The sequence below is a fragment of the Hibiscus syriacus genome, unplaced genomic scaffold, assembly GCF_006381635.1.
Source record: "Hibiscus syriacus cultivar Baekdansim isolate YM2019G1 unplaced genomic scaffold, ASM638163v2 tig00110987_pilon, whole genome shotgun sequence".
Classification (NCBI taxonomy): domain Eukaryota; kingdom Viridiplantae; phylum Streptophyta; class Magnoliopsida; order Malvales; family Malvaceae; genus Hibiscus; species Hibiscus syriacus.
In genome coordinates this window covers 946,328-954,746 of record NW_024062941.1, presented here as the reverse complement: position 1 = coordinate 954,746, position 8,419 = coordinate 946,328, and positions in this window count along the sequence as shown.

Sequence of the window (8,419 nt, the reverse complement as noted above, 5' to 3'; positions counted from 1 at the left end):
AAATATTTCCAGTGCGCTGGCATCGGTCGCACGCTTTACAAAATTTGTGGGCATCTTTAAATAATGATGGCCAATAGAAGCCCGATTGGAGGACCTTTGCAACTGTCCTCGAACCTCCAAAATGCCCACTACATATTGTTGTGTAGCAATGGTGTAAAATATCACTTTGCTCTTCTTTGGGGACGTATCGTCGAATCATTTGATTGGCACATTGCTTGAACAGGTACGGTTCGTCCCAAAAATAGAACTTGGCATCATGCAGAAACTTCTTTTTGCCCTGGCTGTTTAGTTCATAAGGAAAACACCACTAACAAGAAAATTAACAATGTCAGCGTACCACAGAATTGCCGTGGCATATATAACATCAGCCTCTAAGTCAAATTCTTACAAGAGTAATATCCATCTAATCAGTCTAGGTTTGGCATCTTTCTTGTTCACTAAATATTTTATAGCAGAGTGATCGGTGTGAACTATGACCTTTGTGCCTATCAAGTATGGCCTAAACTTGTCAAATGCAAATACCACAGCAAGTAATTCTTTCTCGGTGGTAGTGTAATTCAATTGTGCATTATTTAAGGTACGACTAGTATAATAAATCACTTGCGTCGCACATTAATTCGAACGGTGCCGTCCAGTTTGGGGGAATTACGATCGATGCAGAGATAAGTCTTTTCTTCAGCTCTTTGAATGCGCCATGGCATTTTTGATCGAACACAAATGGTTGGTTCTATTGTAGCAGGGTGCACAAGGGCTTGGATATTATGGAGAAGTCCTTGATGAACCTTCGATAAAACCCAGCATGTCCAAGGAAACTCTGAATGCCCTTGACAGAGTTTGGCGAGGAAAGTTTCTTGATCACCTCGATCTTGGCCTTGTCTACTTCAATGCCCTTTGCTGAAATTTTATGTCCTATAACAATGCCTTCGGTTACCATGAAATGACACTTTTCCCAGTTTAGTACGAGATCGGCTTCCTCGCACCGCTTCAATACATTTGCTAAATTGTCGGGGCATTTTTGAAAATCGTCACCAGAAACGAAAAAATCATCCATAAAAATTTCAAGATAATCCTCAACCATGTCAGAGAATATGGCTTGCATGCAACGCTGAAAAGTTATTAGGGCATTACAGAGTCCAAAAGGCATTCTGCGGAAAGCATAAGTGCCATAGGGGCACGTGAACGTGGTCTTCTCTTGGTCCTCTGGTGCGATGGCAATCTGATTATACCCCGAGTAACCGTCCAAGAAACAATAAAATGCCTTGACTGCAAGTCGATCCAGCATTTGATCGATGAAAGGAAAAGGGAAGTGATCTTTCTTGGTGGCCTTGTTAAGCTTGCGGTAGTCCATGCAAATTTGCCATCTGGTGACTGTGCTAGTAGGTATCAATTCGTTGTCTTCACTCATCACCATGGTCATGCCTCCCTTCTTGAGCACACATTGAACGAGACTTACCCACGAACTATCCGAAATGGGGTAAATTACTCCATCATCAAGCCATTTGAGAATCTCCTTCATCACAACTTGCTTCATGATTGGGTTCAATCTTCGCTGTGGCTTTATGGATTTTCCATGGCATTCTTCCAGCAGGATTTTGTATATGCTGATTGTTGGACTTATTCCCTTGAGATCTGCCATCGTCCATCCTAACGCTTTCTTATACTGTGACAAAACACTTAACAAACTTGATTCTTGGTTAGGAGTAAGGGCAGAGGAAATAATCACATGCAAAGTTTCATCACTACCCAGATAAGCATATTTAAGATGTTGTGGCAAATTCTTAAGTTCTAGGGTAGGAGCATGCTGTAATGAGGGCTTGGGAGAAACAAACTCTTCAAAGTTCAAAGGTTCAAAATGCGTACCTGGGCTAGCCTTGAGAAAGCTAACCTGCTGTTCCTCTGATGAAAATTCATGAGGCTCTATAGCCTTTAAGTCTTTCAGTAGCCTCTCATCAGGTCCCAGCTGAATAAAATTGTCTTGGCAAAATTGATATGCTTCTTTTGTTATTACTGCATCCACTTCCAAAATGCTCTGTCATTATTCAGAATCATCCATATACTTAAGTGATCGGAAGACGTTCACAGTAACTTGTTAATCTACCACTCGCATGGTCAGCTCACCCCTCTCGCAATCGATGAGAATACGACCGGTAGCTAGGAAGGGTCTCCCCAAGATGATGGTTGCTGTGACTTAGGCATCAAGTTCACACTTGAGCCAAGGTCACATAATGCCTTCCCAACAAATTTTTATCTTATTGAACATGGGATGATGAAATTGCCCGAATCATGTCTCTTTGGTGGAAACTTACCTAAGGAAGAACAAAACTCTTTTGCTATGGCAATTGTTTCATAATGCTCAATCTTGCTCTTTTTGGTAACAATCTCTTTGAGGAATTTGGCATATGTCGGCATTTGTTCCATAGCTTCTAGAAAATGGACATTGATTTGTAGTTGACTCAGAATGTCAATGAACTTCTTAAATTGGATATCTTCATTGTTCTTCTTCAGTCGTTACCGAAAAGGAGGTGGGGGTCTGGCTTCCTGCACTGACGGGGTACGAACAGAAGTTGCCTTGGCATTTTTATTTTCCCCCTTAGTTTCTTTTCTTGACGACAACTTAGCCATTTCCTCTTCCACTGGTGCTTCTTCTTGTACTTCTTGACCAGCTTGATCAGTCATAGGGGGTGAATCATCATTTGGTTTCCCTTCAAACTTGTTTTTAACATTAATTTGTGCACCGCTTCGGAGAGTCAGCACACTGCAGTTCTCCTTGCCATGAGGTTTAGCGACTTCAGTGTCACTTGGTAACTGTCCTTGTTTGCGTTCTTGTAATGCTGCGGCAATCTGACCAACTTGACTCTCCAATGCCCTTAGCGACGAACTATGGCTTTGAAGCAGGGCTCCTTCATTTTTGATAGATGTTGCATGGTCTTGCAGCATTGTCTTTGTTGTTGTAATAAACTCTTGCATTGTGGCTTCCAAAGAACTGGTGTTTGATGAAGATGGTCCTCTATTATTAGAATTATGCCATGGCATATTCGATTGATAACTCTAAGAGTCATTGTAATTCTGCTGCCGAGCTGGTTGATGGGCATTGTTGGATCCTTGATTTCCCCATGAAAAATTTAGATGTTGACGCCATCTAGGATTATATGTGTTGGAACAAGGGTTGTTGTTTCCTCTATTGAAGTTACCTACAAAGTTGATGGATTCTTGATTGGTCGGGCAGTCACTCTCATTGTGATTTCCGTGGCATAATAAACATGTTGAATGAGCTGCCTTGACTTCTCTTACCTCACTTGGCCTTTACAATTTTTTTAGCATGTTGGTGATAGCAGCAAGTTGGGCGGACACGTTATCTTTAGATTCTAGCTCGAAAGCTCCATGAGATTTTTGCCCAACTCCAACCCTTTTGGATGGAAACTGATAATCATTAGTGGCAATCTTATCCAGGATGTCAAATGCCTCTGCTGGTGATTTGTCAAGTAACGTCCCATTTAACGAGGCATCTAGCATCATCCTCGTGGGTGCGTTTATTCGATTATAGAACATCACCACCTGGGTCCAATATTGAAAGCCATGATTCGAGCACTTGAGAAGAAATGCCTTCTATCGTTCCCAACATTCATACATCGACTCGTCATCAGCTTGACGAAAGGAAGCAATGTCGTTCCTCAATTGGGTGTTCATATTCGGAGGATTATACCGCAGCAAAAAATTCTTGCACGTTTCAGTCCATGACTCCATTTAACCTGCTGGAATGCCACTCAACCACGCCCTTGCTCGGTCACGTAAGGAATAAGGAAATAACTTTAATTTTAGAACATCTTCATGCACCCCTTGTTGGCGGAAAGAGTCACACACCTCCAAGAAGTTGCGAATATGCTGCCTGGCATCTTTATTTGGCATGCCCCCAAACTGTCCTATAGAGTTCAACATATTGAACATGACGGGTTTAAGCTCAAAATGGGCTACCCGAATATCTGGAGCCACAATTCTAGGATTTAAATATTCTAAGATTGGGTTTAAGTGATCACGAATGACACGAGGTCTGGCTGTATTCCCAGCATTTAAATTTGCCCCAGCATTCTGATCTTTCTCATGACCAATGCCTTGATTTCCGAGTTGATACATGTTTATACGTTGAGTGCGTCTTCTTTATCTAAAAAGCCTCTCGATTTCAGGGTCAATAGATTCTAATGGCTCATCAGGGTTGCTTCTGGTCATGTACCTAAAAAAATAAATAAAGAAAAATTAAAGAAAAACAAGTAAAACTAAAAGAGAGTATGAACAAGCAAAATAAAAATACTATGAAAAATCAAATTAACTTCCAGTTGCCAATTCCCCGGCAACGGCGCCAAAAACTTGTCCGCTCTTTGTGAGTACTAAATATGGGTGCGAATATGTGTGCAAGTATACACATTCGAACAAGTAATAAAGTGATAAGTAGAGTATCGTCTTCACAGGGAATTGGGGGCAGTCAACTAGTTGTCACCTAAGTAAATTTAGTGATGGTATATACAAATGAGAATGATGTGGCAATATGAATTGACTGATGTGGAAATAGATGATGGCAGTGAGGTAGCAATTGGATATGTCGTGGTAGATTAAAATGTAATGCGTGTAACCAAATGTAAATGGCAAGGCAAAATAAAAATACAACTACTAGATTTAATATATATAGGACTTTAGCTTTCTCACACGACAAGCTGCTATGGGAATGAGTGGTAGGAGTCATTAGGAAAATCTAAGTCTATTTCTCTGAATGGTATTTCCTCTATGCTTACCCTGCCCGACAGAGTCTACTGAAGTACCCTATGCTATCTCTAGTAAGGGACTCAACAGATTAAAGATGCCTTGGCAAGTCTAATTGGCGTAAACCCCTGCAGTGATTCTATTGGTCCAGATAACAGGATATGTCTCGGTAATACCTTTTTGCGACAACATTAACATCTAACCTATCATTTTTGTATAGCTCCTTTTAGTTGAATGAAATCCTAGCCTTATCTCTAAGGTGGATTAGGCCTAGTTAATACCTAGAACCCCTTGTTTATGTAGTTCCTCCCTAGCTTCTCTTGAAGACTAAAGATAAATTGCCAAGGCATTCTCTTGAACCCTCAAGCTCTCCTAAGGAAAGACTACTCTCGTAGGTCCTATAACCTTAAGGCATTAAGTTTCACAAACAAAATAGAATAAAGCATAGAAAATCAACTATTCATTGTAATAAAAACTTAAACATCCAAGCGAACTCCCACCAAATAGGATTAGTTCATGGTGGGGTTTGAAATAAACAAGCACAAAGCAAGTTTCATTCGTTCCTTACATCCAACAACAAAATATAAAAGCAAGAACTAAAGGGAGGAGAAAAAGCCTTCAACGTGCACTGCCAAATGCCTTCTTCAACCACCAAGAATTTCTCCTAGCGAACTAGCTCCTTTCAGATGCTTAGAACGCCATTCCCTTTGGCTTGTCAAAGAGAAATGCCACGGCAAGTAGGATTGACGGAGAAAGATGAGACCTTATCTCTCTAACTTTTTAAGGCTTGTCAAATCTGGGAGGAACCAAAGTCTATAACATTGTGGCTTCATCCTCTATTTATAGGGGAAAATTAACCCTTGAACTAAGAGTTGACTTTCCCAAACTATGGTTAACTTGCTTGGGAGTCGGGCAAGACAGGTGATGATACAGCATGGGTAGCTGGTATAAGTGACCAGCATAATCCCTTTGCAGGTGCCCAAGGACAGACAAGATCTGCAGGGTCAGGCGACGTGGTCAGCAGGATCAGCGGTTGCAGTGCCGGTCCCTCCAGGAGGATCTTCGAGGAGAATTTCTCGTGCAGAGCTCTCGGCTAGTCGGATACAGCTAGCTTCAAAAATATCTTCTCGCACTTTAAGCACTTTCGAAATGCCGGATAAACGTGGCAAATTCATTTTGCTCAACAATCTCCTTATGTCACGGCATTTTCTTTCCTCTTTTCCTTGCTCTCAATACCTGCACATCATCAGACAAGTACCTTTCCCATAAGGCATCACCGTAGTAAAAATAAATTGCCACGGCAAACCTAAATCCATCACATGTAACTAAATGCTTCTAAATGCATCTACATGGTCCTAAATGAGCCTTTAAACACTCAATAACCTAAGTTAAAAGGCCCCAAAATATGGTCTTTTACGGAGTTATCAATAGCACAGATCGACGCGACATGACAGATACAGATTGGTTGGTGAAACATCATGAGTGGGTCGTGTTGTGGGAGGATCGACATCGACGCCTTCCCCGTAGAGAGCCCATTTTTGATGACCTCTTGATGGTTGCTGACGTTTATTATGACTAGTTCAACAGTAACGGCAAACCGTTTTTTCTTCCCGAGGATGCACGAGGGTGGACCTTTCAGTGACGCAGACAGAGTCGTTCACCGACACAGCACCATCGTTCCCCGACTCGTGGACGGAGAGCAGGTGTGTCCGGTTCGTCCTCAGCTACACCAGCAGGACCTTCACAACAGCCACCGTCCTCAGTTGTTTATTGGACTTTTTTATTGTAATTTTTTTATTTATCATTTAATACTTACTTTTTTCGTTAATGTGGTTGGATTTATTTTAATTTATTTTCTTAAATTTGTTATACAGTTTTGTTAATGTATTTTTGTTAATTTTGTTTTTTACCATTTAATATCAGTTATTGTTATTTGGTTATCATTTACCATTTAATACTTTTTGTAAGTTTGTTGTATTTAAAATTATGTTCAAATACCAAATTCTTATTAGTTTGATAAAATTTAATAATTGTGTTCTCAAACTTTCTTCAGTTTGTCACTTATTATCTCTTTTATTATAATCACATATAACGCCAACATTCAATCTCATTTTCTTGTATCATTTTTTACTGTTCATCAGCGGTTATCGAATGACATTAACTTTAAGTAAATGCAAATTAAAGAACAAGAATTATTATTTAATAAACAACTACATCATGTCATCATCAATTGTTACTTGATGACAATAGAAGTGGACATGTTTTTCTAGCGTGTGCTGGGTTTCTACAATGCCCATATCTTCTGTCTTGTCTAGATCTTTCTCGAATATCCATATCGCAATGAATTCGATTGGATTTTGGACAACCATGCTCCATCAATAAACTTGGATTTGGTACAATCGGAAGCCAATCTTGAAACTCATCAGGGTCTTTGTCATTACTTATGGGGGGAACTCAAATTCTTATACCTTATAAACTTCATATAGTAGGTATACGGGATCCACAAAACGGTTATAGTCTTGACGCGTATGCGAGCAAGCTGCTATCACATGAGAGCATGAATACTTCAGAGCTTGAAAAAACCCGCAGTCGTACGTTCTGTCCCGTAGATTTACTCTTAACGACACAGCTTCAATCCCTTGAAGAGGTCACGACAACTCTATGACACGAAACATTTCATGCCTTCTAGAGAAGTCAGATACAGACATTCCATTTGATGCATCAATTTTTTTTTCTGTAGATCTGTAACTAATATAGGGTGATAGACATGACCACCTTGCATCCAGGTTTGAGCTTGTCCCCCGAACTTCGTAAAAAGCACCCCAAACAAAAATATGTAGTTTTCACCAAAGCTGCTACAGGTAAGTGACGTGCACCCTTCAAGGTTGAATTGATTGCCTCAGCCAAGTTGGTCGTCATGTGTCCATATCGATATCCACCATCATATGCGTTCGTCCACATTTCTTTATCGATGAGGCTGATGTAATCGTATCCTTCCTCGTTCTTCGCCCGTAAATCTTGAAGCATTGATTCAAACGTTCGAGGAAGTAGTTCGTAACTGATCAAAAAATGTATAACTTACTAACTTGTTTTCTTTGCAAAATTAAAATGATCAAAAGAAAATAAACTACATCAGTTTCACTTACCCATGCGCACAATTAATTGAAGCTTATCATTCTTCTTGTACCTTCCATGGTAGTTCGTAGCAATGTGTCGGAGACAATACCTATGTTGAACAAAGGGTAGTTGCCACATTGGACCCAAACACTCCATTGCTACTTTGATCCCAGCTCCGCGATATGAAATGACACATATTTTCCCCCTCGTGATAACATGTGCACGTAAGTTTCGGAGGAAAAAAGCCCAATAATATGTATCTTCTCCTTCGACAAGAGCAAAAACAACTGGAAGAATGTTGCGATTGCCATCTTGGACAACTGCCAATAATAAAACTTGCTTGTATTTTCCATACAAGAAAGTCCCGTCGATCTGGACCACAGGCTTGCAATATTTGACAATATTAACGCATTGTGGGTAAGTCCAAAAAACCCGGTAGAATTGGAATCGATCGGGTAGAACTCGATCATTATGGTATGCATAGGAGGTTTCGAAGTCCACAATTGTCCCAGGATTCAACGTCTGCACCAGCCTAAACCAACTTGGAAGT